General features: G+C 39.8%; 1 protein-coding gene and 1 pseudogene across 2 annotated transcripts in view; both read right to left on the bottom strand.

Moving 5' to 3' along the window:
• Positions 1-5,422, bottom strand: part of HBE1 (hemoglobin, epsilon 1) — a 17,683-nt gene extending 12,261 nt beyond the window's left edge. The window contains exon 1 of the mRNA XM_011975170.1: positions 5,380-5,422. The gene's annotated coding sequence lies outside the window, so the exon portion shown is untranslated. The remainder of the gene's footprint in view (positions 1-5,379) is intronic.
• Positions 1-8,576, bottom strand: part of LOC105535929 — a 12,598-nt pseudogene extending 4,022 nt beyond the window's left edge. The window contains exon 1 of the transcript XR_001005515.1: positions 8,245-8,576. The product of XR_001005515.1 is annotated as a peptidyl-prolyl cis-trans isomerase A pseudogene (transcript). The remainder of the gene's footprint in view (positions 1-8,244) is intronic.
• Between the last annotated feature and the right edge of the window lie 11,618 nt (positions 8,577-20,194).

Genomic DNA, 20,194 nt, shown 5'->3' on the forward strand with positions numbered 1-20,194 from the left:
TGTTGCCCTACAGTGCGGAGATGTTTTGAACCTTACATAACACTGATGTCCAGGCTGAGGCCATCCTCCCTATGAAGATGGATGAATAAGCCATATCTGACACCTATGAAATAATGTTTATTTTAGTGGTATGATTGCATTCGGCTACCTGCCTTGGCACAGTTTTTCTTTACTTTTACCTGACTGAGGAAAGGAAACAATTAATTGCTTACATAAACATGACTGTGCCAGTTATAAATTTCAGTGTAAATAAACATCCTGGTTTTGATATTCATCTTTTGGGTCTTTTATTTTGGTCAGAACAAGTTTTCAAGAGCAAATCTCTGCCTACAAAACAAATGAGTCCAATTCTAGAACTCAGTAATCCCATCAAGGCTCTGCCTGCTGAGGGCTAACTAGCTCAACTCAGGCTTAGCACTTCCAGCACTATTCCACTGACTTCTTAGTGTGTGCAAAGCAGTGGATGTGTCAGCATATATCCTTTTACTTGCAGTTGTATGTGTGTTTGGCTGCTCATTCATTCATTCGAAATTGTAAAATTGCTAAGAATAGAGCACAAAAACAGAATAGAGGAATAAAGTTCCTGTTTTCATGGACTTGATAGTGGAAAGAGCTTGACACTAAATAAGCAAATGAAACATGTTATATACCGATGAGGTTAGGTGCTATGGAGGAAAAAAAAAAAAAAAAAAAAACTGAAATGAAGGCCAGAGTGTGATTAGGACAGGGTGAAATGGTATTGCAACTTTAAGCAGTATGGCAGGAATGTCCTCACTATAAAGTTAACACCAGAGAGGGTACCCATAGATGATGAGGAACCTATTTATATGAAACTGTGATTAAATATTTAAGGCATAGGGAATGCAAACGTAAATACCCTAAAGATGTAAGATGCTTAGAACTTTCAAGGAATATCAATAAGGCCAATGTAGGATTAGATTAAGTGAAGGGGAGAGTAAAAGATGAGTTCATAGAAGTCCTAAATTATAAAATTTGGGACACTAATGATACCTACATCATAGAGTTGTAAGAAAAAAACTCTACACACATGCACACACACACATATATATATTTATTTATATGAGAACTATATATATGTATCTGTAATAAACACAATATATGCATGAACAATTATTGTAGAGAATTGTAAAGAATTGACTTTATTATAAGTGATATAGGAAGCTATCAGAAGACTTTGAACAAAGAGGTGACCATATATGACTTACATTTTGAAAAGATTAATTTGGATGCTATATTGGGAAGAAACTGTAGTGGGGCAGTGGTAGAAGCAGGAAGATTGTTATGAGTCAACAGCTATAATTTAGTTGGTGGTGATAGTGACTTAGACCAGAGTGGTAGCATTGGAGGTGAAGGCAAGGGGTCAGTCTCTGAACACATCCTTTAAGGAAAAAACAACAAGATTTTCTGACAGAGAATATGGAACTGGTGTGTGTGTTGCACTCATGCACACTCTAGTGCATGCTAATTTCTGGGAGAGAGTATGTGTCAGAGTAAGGATTTTGAAGCTAGGCAAAGTGAGTCTTTGGGTTGAGTTTTGTCAAGGTCTTTGTTCATCACAGTCTCTACCTCAGAATCGGCTTTAAAGTTGGAAAGCTGTGGATAGGGAAATGAGAAACCATCTGTGGAGCTTGTCTACACATCATGCCTTTAGCCAAAGTGACATCAACAAGTATTTCTTGGATGCTGACCACAGGCTTATGAGCCAGGCCCCTCTACCTGAAGGAAGTTCACAGTTTCTTTAAGGAGGGAAAATGGTAAGATAAGTCAGAGAACAATCAGACAGAATTCTGTCCAGTCAGGGAATTTGATGGTTTTTTTGTTGTTGTTATTTTGGTTTTTTTTGTTTGTTTTTCTTGAGACAGAGTCTCGCTCTGGAGGCTGGAGTGCAATGGCACGATCTCTGCTCAGTGCAAACTCTGCCTCCCCAGTTCAAGCAATTCTCCTGCCTCAGCCTCCCAAGTAGCTGGAATACAGGCTCCTGCCACCACATCCAGCTAATTTTTATATTTTTTAGCAGAGACCAGGTTTCACTATTTGGCTGGGCTGGGTCTCGAACTCCTGACCTCAAGTGATCTTCCCACCTTGGCCTCCCAAAGTGCTGTGATTACAGGTGTGAGCCACCACACCTCAAGGAATTTGATGTTTAGGCTGTGACCTCCACACTAGGAAAGGAAGGTTAACCACTCCCACCCCCGCTTCTTCCTGCGAATACTCAATCACACTGCAGAACAATACCTGCCTTCCCTAGAGGCATGCCTCCATCCCTGATGAGCTATTCCTCCATGTGTAGAATGGAATAAGAAGGATAGAATTCAATTTAACAAACTTTGAGTACTTACTACAGCCTAGGTATTGTGTTGACAACTATGTTAGAGAGAGAAATAGACAAGGTATAAACTTTTCCTCAGGACCATCTACATAATTTCTAGGCCCAATATAAAATGAAAATGAATAGGCTCTTCATCAAAAATTATTAAGAATTTCATGTCAGGAACAGCAAGGATGTTAAACCAAGCATGGGGCCATCAGGCTATATCTGCTATACATGGTATGAAAAAATAAATAGTATTCTAGTTATTTAGTGACATCTTTCAAGTTTAGTCTGATATCACCCTTTAAACACTTCCACTCAACCTAAATGATGCTAGTCTTTCTAGACCCATCCATGGAATTTTTTCCCTACTGTTTTGTTTCTAATTAATTTGTGATTTAAATGGCTCATATTCCAGCCTGTGCCATAGTTATTACACATTTAACTCACTCTCTGTATTCTGTTGTCTGTATAAATACTCTTGAGGTTGATTTCCTTTCTTAATATTTGTGTTTATGTTAGACATGCATCATGTAGCCTGTCTTCATTCCTATCACAAACATATACTTGAATCAAAAAGTAACTTTTAGCATAACATCACTAAATCTTCTCTCTGTGCTCTTAGCAAAACCAGGCAGACTGACAAGAGGTCATTCATTCACCAATGAATACAAAAATCAATGTCAAGTACATGTGAGGTCCTGTAATGGGTCCTGGGCCTGCAAAACTGTCACAGCTGCTGACCTCAAGAAGCTCAGTGGAGATATAAAATTCATCTGAAAATTCCTTACGTGTCTGTTGAACTAATTTATCTGCCTCCTTTATATTTGTCCCTTTTTGTATAGTTCCTTAAATCATGTCACATTTCTGAAACATCTTTGCCACTGCGAACTCCTACAGAAGCCAGTTTCAAAGCCATTCTTCTGGAAGCCTTCTCTGACCCTTGACCTGTTTTTTCTCCCTGCGAGCATTATCTCTGTAATTGTTTTTCATCCTCTTGTAGTCCTGCACATTTACCCACACAGGTGAACCCTTTTAGCCCTCCTGGAGGAATGTTTCTTTCATTTCAGGATCAGAGTTGCCTACATTTTACCAATAGCACCACAACTGGCCTGAGATGTGTCCTTAAGGTGAGAGCTTCCCAGTAGCACCCCTAGTCAGATCTGACCCTGTATATGAGCATGTGTCCTCTAACAGCACTGGCCCTTTGTCACCGAGCTGTCCAGGGGTGCCTTAAAATGGCAAACAAGGTTTGTTTTCTTTTCGTTTTTTCATGCCTTCCTCTTCCATATCCTTTTTTCAATCCATGTCTCCAGGACTCTGTGCAATGTACATATTCAGTATGTGAATCCTAGAAAGGTGAGAGCTGAAAAGATCCTTTAGCCACCCAACCCTGCACATAATTATATATAGGAGGAAGCCTGTAGGTAAGGTTTTGCCCTGGATTATAGGGTGCATGAGAACATGTCAGGGAATTCACTAGCATAGGCTGTATGCTTCAAACGACTCTAATAGTATTTGATTAATGACAATACATTTTATGAACTAAAAATCTATACCCATGTATTAATAAAGCCTGATTCTGCCACTTCTAGGTATAGAGGCCACCTGCGAGATAAATATTTGATTCACAATAACTAATCATTATATGGCAATTGACAAATATATATATATATATATATATTTTCAGGAAATAATATATTCTAGAATATGTCACATTTTATCTCAGGCATCCATTTTCTTTATGATGCTGTTTGAGGTGGAGTTTTAGTCAGGTGGTCAACTTCTCCTTTTTCTTGCCATCTGTCCTATAAGCATCCTGCTGGGGACCCAGATAGGAGTCATCACTCTAAGCTGAGAACATCTGGGCACACACCCTAAGCCTCAGCATGACTCAGCATGATTCAGCATTGCTGTGCTGGAGCCAGAGGGTTTGCCTAGAAGTTTACACAGAACCAGAAGGCAGGGGACAGGGCATTGACCCCGAGTGCAGCCTGGCCAGAACTGCTCATGCTTGGACTATGGGAAGTCACTGATAGAGACACACAGAAATGTAACAGGAACTAAGGAAAAACTGAAGCTTGTTTAATCAGAGATGAGGAAGCTGGAAGGGATAGAGAGAGCTGGGCTTGTAAAAAGTAGAGTAATCATTCAGTAAATGGTTTTGAAGCACCTGCTGGATGCTAAACCCTATTTTCAGTGCTTGAATCATAAATAAGAATAAAACATGTATTTTATTCCCTGCAAGACTCCAAGTAAAAAATAATAATTAATTATAACATGTGCTCTGTTACCTAGGCTAGAATGCAGTGGCACGATCTCAGCTCACTGCAACCTCCACCTCCTGGGTTCAAGCAATTCTCCTGCCTCAGCCACCCGAATAGCTGGGATTCAGGTGCACACCACCTTGCCAGGCTAATTTTTGTACTTTTTATAGAGACAGGCTATCACCATGTTGTCCAAGATGGCGTTGAACTCCTGAGCTCCAAGCAATCCACCCACCTTAGCCTCCCAAAGTGCTGGGATTACAGGTGTGAGACACCATGCTCAGATTTTCCATATTTAATAGAGGTGTTTAAGGATTGAGGAAAAGAATGTTTCTCTCACCATGGATTATTTTAGAGGGTGGAGAATGGTCAAGAAGTTTTTTTAAAAATTAAGAAAACATAAGTTAGACCTTGAGAGATGGAAATTTATTTTTTGGATGGAGAATACCCATTCTCTACCTCCCATCAGGGCAAGGTACAAGGAACTGGCTACGACACAGTGAGACAGGGTGGCTTAGTCTTAGGGGCCCCACTGGTACCTAGATGAGGAGGCACTTTCATCACTCATCACAATCAGCTCTGCGTTTCTCCTCTCTTCTACATCAGAAATTTTGTAAGTTTACTAAGGTCAGCAGATCACACAAGAAAAGAGGATGCCAGGTAAGGTCTGCAATGAATATGAGCCCATCCCTGACGAATTAAGGCAATCAACACTTTAGCCAGCCAAATGTTGCCATGAGAGATTAGGAGGGGCCCAATGAGCCCAGAAATACCACCTACTTCTTAGATGATCTTGAGCAAGTTGCTTAACTTCTTGAAGCCTCTGAAATATAGGATGATAATATGTATTAGCTAATGGAATTATGAGGATGAGATTGGTTTATTGTGTAAAGAGCTAGGGACACAGTATATATTCAGTAAGTGTTTTCTGTTACAGTATTATAATAAATATATACTTGCAACAATTACTGTTGCATGCTACCTTAAAGAATAATTGGAAGTACAGTTATTCAGAGGTATTTCTTGACTGTGAATGTTGGCAGCAGATTCAGCTTATTTTACAACACTATTCAGACCTCCCACAATAATTCCCTAGGAGACATTTAGACAAGCCATCATGTTGTAACTTCTCATCTGTCTTCTCTCTCTTACCCTCTCATTCACCCACCTCTTTTGCTCTCTGTTTCTGTGAAAGTACCCTTCTACTTAGCCTGCTTCTGACCAGTGTGCATGTCACTGGGTAATACAAGACCTCTGAGCTTTGGCTTAGAAGAAAATACAATAATAGCTAATTTTTTAGAAAGAGGAACTCTAGCCCATCATGGATGATATAGGGAGTTCTGTAGGACTGAGTTCTTCCATTCTTTTTACAGGTGAAATAGACAATGTGAAGCCCAAAATGATTGTAAAGTAGTTAGCATATGGATAAATGGCTTGCACTGGTAAATTTTGGGGAAACTTTGTTGTCAGACCCTGCAAAGGGAGATGCGGAGAATTTGCAGTTTCTTCTCATTTTTTTGTATACCTATCACAGTGTCACAGCACTATCCCTAGCATAGTTTAGGGCCCTCGGTTCTTGACCCTAGTTAGAATTTCACACAAACTTAAACTAGACAAATATACGTATGTGTCTGAGGCAGTGAGATTACTACAGGATGAAGACAGAGCCAATGGGTTAGACCAGAAGAGTAAATGAATACCATAACATATAAACACTCCCTTTAACCAAAGTTGCAGCTGACCAAGGGTTCAAAGGGTAATTTGGGCAGGCATGGGCCTTCAGTTTTCTCAAGTATCTGCTTATAATCTGTCATATGACAATCTCTGTAACCCAGGAGAGAGTCTCTTTATTCTGAAATTGTTTCTAAATTTTTATTTACCTCTTTCTCCCTCAAACTTTCCTGAGGAGATGAAATTATGTTTGAGGAAATATGATCTGCAACTGTGGCTTGAACCATAACTTCCAGTCACCAAGAAGTAAAAGTAAGAAGAAAGAGCCACAGGGCAGGAATATCTACTTCTAATTTCTTGGGTCCACAGTATCTGAGTTGGTGTTTTGCTGCTGAAAAAACACTGTCTTCAGTGGTTGCAGAACTGCGCCTACATCCTAGCCTCACTATTTGGTGGCTCTGTAAGCTTGGACAGATTATTTCATCTCTTCGATCTTCAAGTCCCCAGTTAATGAGAGCTCATGTAATGTAGACAGTAGGAGAGCTCAGACCACCTGGCTTCTAATCACTAATTATCTACTTATTAGCTTGTGCTTTCCATAAGTTGATTTATACTACAAGTACCTTGGGGTCCTCATCAATAAATGAGGTAATAATCTACTCCTGAGTATTGGTGTGAGTAAAACTAAGTTAATTCATATAATACACGTTTTTAAAATGAAAGGATGTTTGATGTTTATTTCCACCTTGCGCTCAGGCCTGAGCCACAAGTACATTAAGACATTGAATGATATCACCCAGGGAATACGTAACCAGACAACATACAAGACAGAGATGCACAAGTGGTGGTGGTGGTGGTAATTCATGCAGAAGGAACCAGACGGTAAAACAAAAATTGCAGAACACACCAAATGATCAAATCTGACACCTTTAGGATAGGCAAACTTGATTGCTGGGTTAAGAACCCTAGAGGTCAGTTAAGGTGGGCAGTGAAGGGGTTTTCTCAGATTAGATTGAGAAACAGGACACTGCCATGCACTGTTAAACTTTTACATCTAATTGCCAGCAAGTACTATACATATAATTTCATGAGAAACCAAGTCCTTAATGGGAAAGGTATCCCTTTGACCAGATCTTATGGCTTAAATTGGTCAGGTTTGGAAAACCTCAGAGTCTCCATAACCAAAGCTAGGGAGGGGCTCTATATGGTAGAAGCAGTACCTCATCACTGCAGGTGGTCTGGGCTTTAACCCTCTGCAGGGAGACTGATTGCAGCACCAAGTACCTGGCTTTTTAGACACGATATAGGAATTCCACCATAATTAAAAGATGTATAAACTTGACCTACAGACTAAATCCCAATCTGCTTCCCTCAAGAACACCAACAGTGTTCAAGCTTAGCTTTGTTACAGAAAATGAGGTCGGGTGCGGTGGCTCACACCTGTAATCTCAGCAGTTTGGGAGGCCAAGGCGGGTGCATCAGCTGAGGTTAAGAGTTCGAGACCAGCCTTGTCAAAATGATGAAACCCCATCTGTACTAAAACTACAAAAATTAGCTGGGCATGGTGGCACACGCCTGTAATCCCAGCTACTCAGGAAACTGAGGCACGAGAATCGCTTGAACCCGGGAGGCGGAGGCTACAGTGAGCTGAGATCACGCCACTGCACTCTAGAAAAAAAAAAAAAAAAAAAAAGAACCGTAATAGATGTTTCAATTTGTGACATTAGTCATCTTGAAGAACACCTCTAAATGCATGAACTCAGTGCACCTGGTCCAACCTCTTATTTCTGGCTCCTTGCTTTTCCTGCCTCTGCCTACCTTTAAGAGACAGGGTCTCACTGTGGCACCCAGGCTGGAGTACAGTGGCATGATCATAGCTCACTCTGGGCTCAAGCAATCCTCCCATGTCAGCCTCCAGATCAGCTAGGACTAGGCATGCACCACCAGGCCAGGCTAATTATTTTTTGTAGAGACAAGATGCCAGGACCTGTATGCTTTAGGATGAAGTTCTCATCATCAAATTTCTCCTCGTAGATGGACTTGCCGCCAGTGCCATTATGGCATGTGAAGTCACCACCCTGACACATAAACCCTGGAATAATTCTGTGAAAACAGGAGCCCTTATAACCAAATCCTTTCTCTCCAGTGCTCAGAGCATGAAAATTTTCTGCTGTCTTTGGAATCTTGTTTGCAAACAACTCGAAAGAGATGCAACCCAAGGGCTCGCCGTCGATGGCAATGTCGAAGAACACGGTGGGGTTGACCATGGCTAATAGTACAGGATTTTCCTCAGTGGCAGTGTCTGCAAAGCCAACATTTTTTTTTCTTTTTTCCGAGATGGTGTCTCACTCTGTTGCATAGGCTGGAGTACAGCAGTGCAATCTTAGCTCACTGCAACCTCCGCCTCCCGGGTTCAAATTATTCTCCTGCCTCAGCCTCCTGAGCAGCTGGGATTATAGATGCGTGCCAGCATACCTGGCTAATTTTTTGTGTTTTTTAGTAGAAGAGGGGTTTCACCATGTTGGCCAGGCTGGTCTGGAACTCCTGACCTCAGGTAATCGCATTGCCTTGGCCTCCCAAAGTGCTGGGATTACAGGCATGAGCCACCATGCCCGGCCTCATATAATAAACTTAAATTTGATTCTAGCATATACTAAGTACTCGAGAGGTGTTATTTATCATTAGTATTAATTACAATATGTTCAATAATACATACCTCACAGAATTACCATATGTAATGAGATTATTAAATATCATAAAATGGCACCTGACGTATAGAAAGATTTCAGTAAGTATTAACTCCCATTTCTCTTTCATTTACTTCCAGCCTAAATCTACACTATTTTCTCGTGTCTCTCATGTGGTTTCTAGTCCCTTCACCATCTTGTTTCCCTCTCAACTCCTGTGCAGATTCCTAAAAATTTCTCAAGTTCAGAACCTTGGGCTTCCATGTTTCCAGTTAAGTGAGATTTTTTTAGATGGCAAAGTTGCTGTTAGACAATTTCATCTGTGTCCTGCTTAGGAGCTTAATCTTTAATGAAAGCTAAGCTTGGACTTTGACTGAAGCATCTGGTTAGATGGTTCTACTGGAGGAGGGTCCCAGTCCATTGCTAAATTAACATCAGGCTCTGAGACTGGCACCGTATCTCTAACAGTGGCTGGTACTATCTTCTGGAACTTGCCTGCTACGTTGAGACCACTGACCCATAGGAAGCCCATAGCTCTGTCCTGAATTGTTAGGTCACTGGTCCAGAGAGTGTGCATCTCCTTTGATCCTCATAATAACCCCACAAGATAGACACAATTATTATTCTTACTTTATAGATGGTGAGCCTGAAAACATCAGAGTCAAGGCACTTGCCCCTAGCTTGGGGGATAGGGGAATAGTCCCATGTAGTAGTAGAATGAAAAATGCTGCTATGCTGTGCCTCCCCCACCTTTCCCATGCCTGCCCTATACTCATGGTCTATCTCTCCTGGCTCCTGGGAGGCATGGACTCCACCCAGCACCACCAACCTGACCTAACCACCTATCTGAGCCTGCCAGCCTATAACCCATCTGGGCCCTGATAGCTGGTGGCCAGCCCTGGCCCCACCCTCCCTGGGACCTCTGATAGACACATCTTGCACACCAGCTCCCAAAGTCACCTTGAGGGTCTTGGGTTTGCTGAGTCAAAATTCCTTGAAATCCAAGTCCTCGGAGACTCCTGCTCCCAAATTTACAGTCACAGACTTCTTCATGGCTGCCTCCTTTATCCTCAGAATGATTCATTTGCTTCATTGCCCCATCCATCTGATCCTCCTCATCAGTGCGGCACAGGGCCCATGAGCAGTAGCCACAGAGTCTCACGTGGGTCTGGCACTGCCTCTGACATGTCTGACCTAAGGCAAATGCTTGACTCTTCTGAGCTCAGTCTCGTCATGGCAAAATAAAGATAATAATAGTGTTTATTTATGGAGTTAGTACAAGGATGGAAAACAATAGCAAAATTGAGTACACTTTAGACTGTAAAAGGTCTCAACAAATAGTAGATTTTATCATCCACTAATCCTTTCCCTCTCCTCTCTTACTCATCCCATCACGTATGCCTCTTAATTTTCCCTTACCTACAGTGATTTCTCTTATTATATTCTTCTTATAGTGATTCTGGATATTAGAGTGGGAATGGGGGGCAAGCCAGTAATGAAGAAGATGTTTCTCAAAGAAGCCATTCTCCCCACAGACTATCTCAGCAGGGTTCAGGAAGATAAGGGAGGATCAAGGTCAAAGGTAAGAGCTAAGGAAGAACATTGGGCAAGCAGATCCAGGTTGTCCAACGTTGAAAGTAGGAATCTGAATACTTGTCTCTGGATTCTAGGAGGGCCTCCACATGGGTAACTCTTTCAACTAGCCAGGGCCTGGACAGTGGAGAAACCATTCCCAGATAGAAGTGAGCAGATTTCAGCAGGAAAGACTTCAGAGAGGGATCCCTGGAAGTTTGGGGCAGGCAGGAGGCTCCCTGTCACAAGAAGGAAACCTGCTCAGCATAGGCTCTGGGTTCTTTCCTACTCTTATCCAATGGGGCTTCTGATTTTAAGCCAGGCTTCACAAAGCCCCAGATTTCTACCTACTGGAGCCCTGAATGGGGAGGAAGAATTGTGGTTTCCATTTCACTCAGAGCTCTTTCTTGCTCTGCTTCCCCATAGTTGGTCTCAACATTTCTGTTGATAATCTGATTCATGCATCCAAGACTTATGAGAGAGTCTTCAGTCATGCCTAGGCCTGCGTTTATTGTTGTGTATATGATGGGGTAGCAGACAAGAAAACGTAGTACAATAGACCTTCTCAGAGCTATATGAGTTTGGGAATTAATCAAGACCAGCATTTTGCTTAGGGTAGGAATCCCCTATGGGGATTTATTCAATGATGGGTGAAAAGCTTTCTATATGGTGAGAAGCTCACATATTTTCCAAGCCCTTGTTTTTGCTAGACAGCTTAATGTTTACAAAATTCTTACATACAGAAGAATCTTCTAATCCTGGGTTACATATTATAACTTGATATGTTATTCCTGAAGATAAAATTCCATATTCTGAAGCATTCATGCATTTGTTAAACACAAATAATAGGCATAGTGACAAGTGCCAGAACTCTAACAGTCAACCAGAGAGCCACAGTTTTCAGCTTCACAAAGTTAACCATCTAACTGAAGATAGCAATCAAAACCCCCACACCTTCTCCACATGGTGTAGTCTTTCCTGATGTCAGGGATGTTATGCTCAGGTTAGGAACGTCAGACTATCATCCCAGAGCAGGCCACAGAGGAATGTAGTGTATTTTTTACTACATGCAGTATAATTTTTTAGTCATTTAGGAAAAACAGTGGAATGCAGAGAGTAAAAAATGCTTTCTGAATGAATAACTTGGCCTGGGAGGCCTTTGGAAGCAAAGACTGGAGTTTAAATTTTAACACCTTTGTATCCCCAGCATCCAGCATACAGACTGCCAAGAAGTACATGTCAATAAATATTTATTGGATAGTGAGCAAAGAGATACTTAAGACCAAATCTCAATTCTACTATTTGCTAGTAGTTTATGTTTGCATGTGTGAGAGAGAGTGTACATGTATGCTTGAGCAAGTTGAGAAGTAGTTTTTTTAACTGTAGTAAAATGGGATAATAATAGTATCTACCTGAAAGAATCCAAGAGTATTAAATATGATAAATTATGCAAAGCACTTATTACAGTCTCTGATAGCCTTCAATAAATGTCAGTTATTTTTATTATTACTGTTAAAGATGAACAGGCATAAAGTACAGAACAATAGTTTTCAGCTGCAGCAAGAACGAGTGCAAAAAATACTAGCAAACATTTCTAGAGTAGTTAGCATTTATAAGGCACTGCTTTAAACTCTTTGCATGTATTAACTCACTCAGGCTGCACAACAATCTTATGAGCCTATTAAAACCCCTGTAATCATGCTTATAATCCCAGCACTTTGGAAGGCCAAGGCAGGCAGATTGCTTGAGCTCAGGAGTTTGAGATCAGCCTGTGTAATATGTGAAACCCCATCTCTATCAAAAATACAAAAAATTAGCCAGGTGTGGTGGTGTGTACTGTGGTTCCAGTTACTCAGGACGCTGGTGAGCCTGGGAGGTAGAAGATGCAGTGAGCCAAGATTGTGCCACTGCACTCCAACCTGGGTGACAGAGTGAGACCCTGTCTCAAAAAACAAACAAACAAAATCCCTCCATTTTGCAGATGAAGAGACTGAGTTATACAACTACTAAGAGAAACTGAGTCACTAACGACTCAGGTAGTCTGGCTCCAGAGTCTGTACTCTTAACCTCTGCTGTATACTGCCCAAGACTTTTATAAAGCCAAGGGTTGAATCACTGAAATGAGTTATTGGGATGGCTATTTGGGAAGGGTGGTAAGTTCTTTCCTAAAGGTGTGTGAGAATATAAAGGAAAGAAGCATCCTCTTTTTTACACACATGAACTAGTGCATGCACATCTGATACTCAGTGGGCCTGGTTGAAGATGAGAATTTTATTGCTGAGTGAGAGCCTCTGGGGACATCTTGCCAGTCAAGGAGTCTCAGGTTCAATTTCCTTCTCAGTCTTGGAGTTAACGGGGGCTCATGAATTGAATCAACAGAAATTTTGTATTAAAATGAGAGGTATTGGAAATCATTCACTCCCGACTCCTACTTATAAAAAAGGAAACTGAGCCTCAGAGAAGGGTGGGGGCTTTCTCAGTATGATGTAATTTATCATGGAAATGATCAGGCTTGGATTCAAAGCTCCTGACTTGCTGTCCAGTGTATGTGCAGTGAGCTCGTTTGCCTCTAACTGAGAGAAGGAAAAAAAAATGGAACCTAAAATATTCTACATAGTTTCCATGTCACAGCCAAGGCTGGGCAGTCTCCTATTATTTCTTTAAAAATAAATATATCATTTAAATGCATAAATAAGCAAACCATGCTCGGAGATGGGAGGGAGAGTTTCTGGAGTCCACCCCTTCTCGGCCCTGGCTCTGCAGATAGTGCTATCAAAGCCCTGACAGAGCCCTACCCATTGCTGGACCTTGGAGTGAGTCAGCCTCGTACAGGGGCAGGGCAAGCCATCTCATAGCTGCTGAGTGGGAGAAAGGAAAGGGCTCATCACTGATAAACTCAGGCCATGACTATTCTTATTCTCCCACTAAGAAAAAGAATAATATGAGATGTCTACATATACCCTGCATCCCCTCTTGTGTACTTGGGCCTCCAAGAGCTCTCTAAAAGTGATGGCAAAGTCATTGCACTAGATGCTGTCCCATCTATTATAAACCCGCATTTGTCCTCACACACCAGTCATGGACAATAACCCTCCTCGCAGGTTCATGTGCTTGTCTTTGTACATTAGTCAAGGAATTTCGGAACACGTATTCTTTCAATCTTGTTCTGTTATTCCTGTTTCAATGGCTTACTAGAAAAAGTACATACTTGTTTCCCCATAAATTGACAATAGACAATTTCACATCAACGTCTATATGGGTCGTTGTGTTTGTGTAAATTCACAATAACTTTATATTGTTACTACTCTACGAAAGTTACAATATGGTGAATAAAAGAGAAAGCTATTACAGGTCCAGAAAGTGAAAGTTATCATCTTGAGACCTAGCTTTCTAGGAATAATATCAATATCAGAAAATTAATCTAATAATTGTGAACAGCAATGAGATAATGTGTACAAATTACCCAGACCTACATGGTAGAGCATCAAAGAAGTGCATTGCAGAGTATTTTTGTTTGTTTGTTTGCTTGTTTTTGTGTTTTGTTTTGTGAGGCAAGGTTTTACTCTGCCGTCCAGGCTGGAGTGCAGTGGCAGGATCATGTCTCACTGCAGCCTTGACCTCCTGAGCTCAAGCAATCCTCCCAATTCAGCCTCCTGAGTAGCTGGGACTACAGGTATGCATCACCATGCCTGGCTAATTTTTTTTTTTTTTTTTTTTAAGTAAAGACGAGGTCTTGCTGTGTTTTCCAGGATAATATCAAACTCCTGAGCTCAAGCAGTCCTCCCATCTCTACCTCGCAAGTGCTGGAATTACAGACATGAGCCATCACTCCTGGCTTGCAGACTGTTTAAACGACTCATTCCTGACACTACCTGAGGGATACTAGACAGTAGACAGCACATCTTTAATGTACCAAATGGGTGACTGTAGGGTTGAGAGGGAGATTAGAATTCAATCTTTTATGAACAAAAAGGGCTTAAATCAAGCACGAGCTTAGGTCTTTTCAACTGTGGGGACCGGATTGAAAGAGTGCAGTTCAAGGTCCTGTAGTTGCTGTTTAACTGTTCCCAGGTGGAAGTCTCTTCAAAGAACTACTGGTGCAAAAAGGGAACTACCTGGAGACAAATATTTCCTCCAGAATGGGGGAAAGTGCAAGTTCCCCTACCAAAAGCACCAGGCAAGTCCTTGTCTACTTTCCCTGAAGTTATCAAAGAAGTAAGACCCTTGTTTACCTTCAAGATTAGAGAAGGCTTGAAAAGTTTGAGCTGCGCCTTTGGATGCCAACATACTTTTCTCCTCTTTTGACCAAGTTCAGCTCTCCTGTATACTTCCAAGGTCTGTTGCATCAAGAGTGAGAATTCAAGGTCTTAGAAGCTGGGATCTCAGATGTAGAGAAAAGAGATTTCCTGTCCACTCACTGTTAACATGTGGCTGAAACTTTTTGATCTAGTCATCTACAAAGCATGAGTTGTGGGTCAGAAATTGTTTTTCACATCTTTTTACTTCCTTTGACATCAGAATATAACCTAGGAATTGACGACTTAAGTGAAGGTAAGGTACTTTGGTCTGGGCAGGAGCATTTTGAACAAGGTAGGGAGACAGCTATGAAGGCAAGCATTTATTCTATCTATCATCTATCTATCTATCTATCTATCTATCTATCTATCTATCATCTATTCTTTCATCCACTTATTTACACATTTAAACAAAAAGTATAGAGCATAGTATAATATGTAAGTGCTCAGGGCTGTGTGTGTATGGATTGCTTGAAATCAAACTAAAGAGGGAGTATAATTCTACTGCTACCCTAACCCTGTGGTCCCTACACTACCCTGCAAGACTCTTAGCTGCTTAGCTTAATTGTGAGGCTGTTTGGGGGGATAGCACCCCATCCTCTCTGTCTTTCGACATCCTCATAATAACTAGAGAATAATTTTATAAAATAGCACAATAGGGTCATGTTTAGTAGGGTGATATATAAAATTAGATAAGCCACAGTTTGAGTTTACGCTTTTGAATAAATATATGACAAAAGGAATTTAATTATCTTTATGACTCTAGAGGTATCCAGTATGAAATATAGATAATACCTGCCTTCTAGTATTGAAATTAGAACTTAACGATATAATGCATCGATGAACTTATTATAGTTCCTAGCACAAAGTAAGAACCCTTTCAGTGTGTGTGTGTGTGTATTTATCTGTTACTAATAGGAATCTTATGTGCATTATCTCACTTAATCCTTATTAATAACTATGAAGCAGGTATTTATTTGAGTTTTCCAAGTAAGTATAGCTTACAATAAGTAAGGAAATATCCACAGATTACATAGCTAGTATACAACTGAGAAATAATTTTATTTATATTATAAAACAAACTAACAATACAGATGCATGTAAACTAAAAAACTGAAAGGGCTCACGCAACCCTACCTTCTCAATATCACTTCTCTGCTTAGAAAAAAACAGCCTTAGCTGTCTGCTGTGAATCCTTTTAAAATATATTTCTCAGAAATGAGAGAGAGAAATGGGGAGGGTGGAAGGAAGACAGTGTAAGAGACAGGGAAGGAGGTGTGGGGAAAGAAATTAAATTATTCTTTTCTCTGTCTCTCAAGAGAACTCTTTCCATTACATTGAATCAAAGGTGATGTTGCCATTTCTGGACTCTTGGGATAAAGAAAGACCAATATATTAAATCATTTCAAAAGTCTATGGGATTTTCAAAATGCAAGGTGATGTCTTACTAACTAGCCTTGCTTTATTATTAGGAATGGGGAAGTGAGTATAGACATTTTATCAGGAGATATACTAGGAAAATGGGAAACTGGAGAAACTGGGAGGAGTATGCAGATGTCCTGTCCCTGTGAGGTGGGGGCACCCAGCTTCAATCAAAAGGCCTCCTTGGCGGGGCGCGGTGGCTCAAGCCTGTAATCCCAGCACTTTGGGAGGCCGAGACGGCCGGAACAAGAGGTCAGGAGATCGAGACCATCCTGGCTAACACGGTGAAACCCCGTCTCTATTAAAAATACAAAAAAACTAGCCGGGTGTGGTGGTGGGCGCCTGTAGTCCTAGCTACTTGGGAGACTGAGGCAGGAGAATGGTGTAAACTCAGGAGGCGGAGCTTGCAGTGAGCTGAGATCCGGCCACTGCACTCCAGCCTGGGCGACAGTGCGAAACTCGGTCTCAAAAAAAAAAAAGGCCTCCTTAACACTTTCCTTGCTTGTGGCTCCGCCATCTTGGACCATTAGCTGCACAGGTATCTTCTTCCCTCTAGTGGTCATAACAGCAGCTTCAGCTACTTCTCTAAATTAGAGTCCTGCCACATATATGTCAGGAAATATAATCCACTAATAAAAATAAAAACAACATTTTGACTGTAGTTATTTGTTTTTTGTCATTGTGACTACCAATAACATTCTCACTCTTTCATTAGTAATCACTCAGGTTATTCTGTGATCAACAGACTGTGGGAAAAATCAGAGAAGAAGGCATCCTTGTACTTACTAGCCTAAACTGAAATTGCCACAGCAGAGTGAACCAGAAGGTTTACAGATATTTTCCACAAAGAGTAAACGGATTGAAGCCTTCTCCAGATCAATGCATAGGAAATAATAATGGACCATATAACCCATATTATGATGAAAAACATTAGGATAAGTCCATATCAATTTTTAATCCAGACATAAGCACAGACTACTTGAAGCATGTCCAAATGTCATTTTTTATTTTATTTTAAGTTGACAAATAATAATTGTGTGTATTCATAGGGTACAACATGATGTTTTGGTATATGTTTTCTCATTAAATGGTTAAATAAGGCTAATTAACAAATCTACCACTTATTTTTTGTGTTGAAAAGATTTAAAATCTACTCTTCTCATTCAAAAATCTGGAACATAGTTAAAATGTCATATGTGTCAGAATGCAGTAATGGATTTAGAAAACATTGAATGATTCCTTGCAAATCATGACTAATGCTCAATCGAAGAAAACCTGTGAAAATGAGAAAATTTTGGAGCCTGAACTAAAAATATCTTTATCACTTTTGGAGTTCAGGAATTCAGATTCATTTTTCTCAGCCTGTAAGGTAAGAGCTTGAAATGGCATTATAGCAGAATGTAGGCCTTCAGTGGATTGATGTGGAAGCAAAACAAGCCACAAATAAAGACAAACGTGCAACATCAGAAACATGAATTGTGCTGTTAATTTTAAGCAGTTTCGTATGAAATGTGGGTTTGTTTATTGCTACGTCAAAGTCAGATGGTGATGGTCCTGAGTGCTCTCCTCCAAGGAGTGGGCCAGGAATCCAGGTGCCTTCCTGTGATTGACTTTATTATTTCAGAATCTTTTACTTTCTGCCACATAGAGGAGGGGAAAGAAAATGATAGAAGGGCACTCTGCCTTGGGGAGTAACACATTATTATTTCCACATTATTTTAGTCACAATCAGTCACATGGCCAAGTTAATTGCGAAGGCTGTTGGAAATTGTTGAGAAGTATATTGATTTTAGTTACTCATATTGTTTCTGCCATACTAGTCACTAGTAATTAGCATTATCCCACACCCTATGCTTCCAAAAATAACAGGAATATTATTGTAAAATCAAAGGCATAGTAAGTCATATTTTTATTATGTTTAAGCAGTAAAAATAAAACCTGGAGTGCCAAAAGACTACCAAATTCTGTAATATTTCATGGAATCTAAGCTTTCTCACCCAAACTATATCTTATTTCAGAGCAAATAACTTAGGCTTTAAAGAATGTTTCCTCATGAATTATTATTGTATAATGGTTCAGAGCATATATTCTAGAGCCAAGTATCATGAGTTGAATTATGCCCTCTGTCAATTAGTAGCTGTTTTATCTTGGAATATTAATTTAGGGCCCTGTGCCTCAGTTTCCTCCTCTTAAAGGGTATTACAATAGTATTTGAGTCACAGAGTTACTGTGAATACTAAATGAAGTAATATATCCACAGTGCCTTGTGCATAGTATAAGCTATAATCATTTTATTGTTATTATTACTACTACTATTATTACTACTTTTATACTATCCTAGTGTACATATTGAGGATGTAGGGGCTTACAGCAAAGACATGAAGGTCACATATGGGTAGAGATGGGAATAAATAAATGAGATTACATTGTCAAGGATTACACACGAGTCTTTCTCTGCGAAGAAAGAGGGAAGGTTAGTCTCTTTCAGAGAGCATCATGGCAAAAACAACATTTTTTTCAAGAGAACCCATGCATTTTACGTCCATGTAGTTGCAAACAATGCCAAGTAGAACTCCGATCCAGAGCTAAGTGGGGCTGTAGGAACTATGTACCAATTGACAGACACGCTAGTTTTTGACTCAGAGGTGGATAAGAGACAAAACTCTTGTCTTCTTAGATGTACTAAAAAGTAGTTAATCTAGAAGTATTTAGAAGACTTTGGACAGGAAAGTGATTTTATCAGGTAAATCAAAAATAGAGGATATTTCTGAAAGAAGCAACTAGAACCAAGTTACACACAGGAAATACCTGTAATGTACATATATTTTTGACTAGAGTAGCATGTGCAAATTTGTATAAAAGTATTTGCAGGTAAGTTAGGTAATGCAATATGTGAGACTCTAAGTTTGTAGGAAACTTAGAACTGTTTCAGTTTTCTACATTGTTCTTAAATATTTAAAATGCTATGAAATTATTTTGCAGATTTTTCTGAGATGTTTATACTGATAAGTGAGAATATATGAGATAGTCTATTCCTGTGGTGTATAACTCTGTTTAAAATATCTTTTATAAAATGATAAAAAATCTGTCTCTTTGTAAGTTACCACAGCAGATTTGTATTATTTTATGTGAAGGAACTCAGAATATGGATTATTGTTTTTCCTCAAATTACCACTTTTATAAGGAGCTGCTATCTATCCATCTTATTTTCTTTATGTAAACCAGTTTTTTAATGCTTCTCATTTTCTATGATTAGTAGGTCTTTGTCATCTTTATTCTCTTCTTCTTTCTCCAACTTTTTGTATCTACAGGTTCCTACCTTAATTTATATTTTAAAGTAGGTGAACAAATGCATTTTAACACCCCAAGATAGATTTAGATTAAAACATCTAACCAGGACAAACATTGCTGTCTAAATTTATTTGTTGTTTTAATCTCTTCCATCATTGTAACATGATGAGGAGATATGGAAAGAAAACTTCTGCTAATTTCTCCTTTAAAGTCACTTCACATTAGTTATCTCTTACATATGAGTCCCTGGCACTGCCAGTTGACCATTCCTTTTCATGACCCTGAAGACTTCGGATAAATACACTGCATTTTTCTATAGCTCATTTCAACCTACACATGCCTTTATCCCTAACTAGGCTACACAGCTGTTTAAATTAGGAATCATACATTTTGCCAGATAATTCTATATCTGATACAGATTAGGCATTTAATAAATTTTGATGAATAGGTAAACACTAAATTGTTCCTCAAACACTTATCAGATATTCACTATGATACATACTTATTGAGAAACAAGTAAATAAAGATATTCAGACACATTAGAGAAGTATACACTTACAAACTCAAAGTGTTTGACACCCCTAGGCACATGAAACGCTTATGAGTGTATAGCACACTTTTACATATACATTATTCATAAACATTGCCAATGCAGGC

Source organism: Mandrillus leucophaeus, unplaced genomic scaffold (assembly GCF_000951045.1).
Source record: "Mandrillus leucophaeus isolate KB7577 unplaced genomic scaffold, Mleu.le_1.0 Scaffold1518, whole genome shotgun sequence".
Taxonomy (NCBI): Eukaryota; Metazoa; Chordata; class Mammalia; order Primates; family Cercopithecidae; genus Mandrillus; species Mandrillus leucophaeus.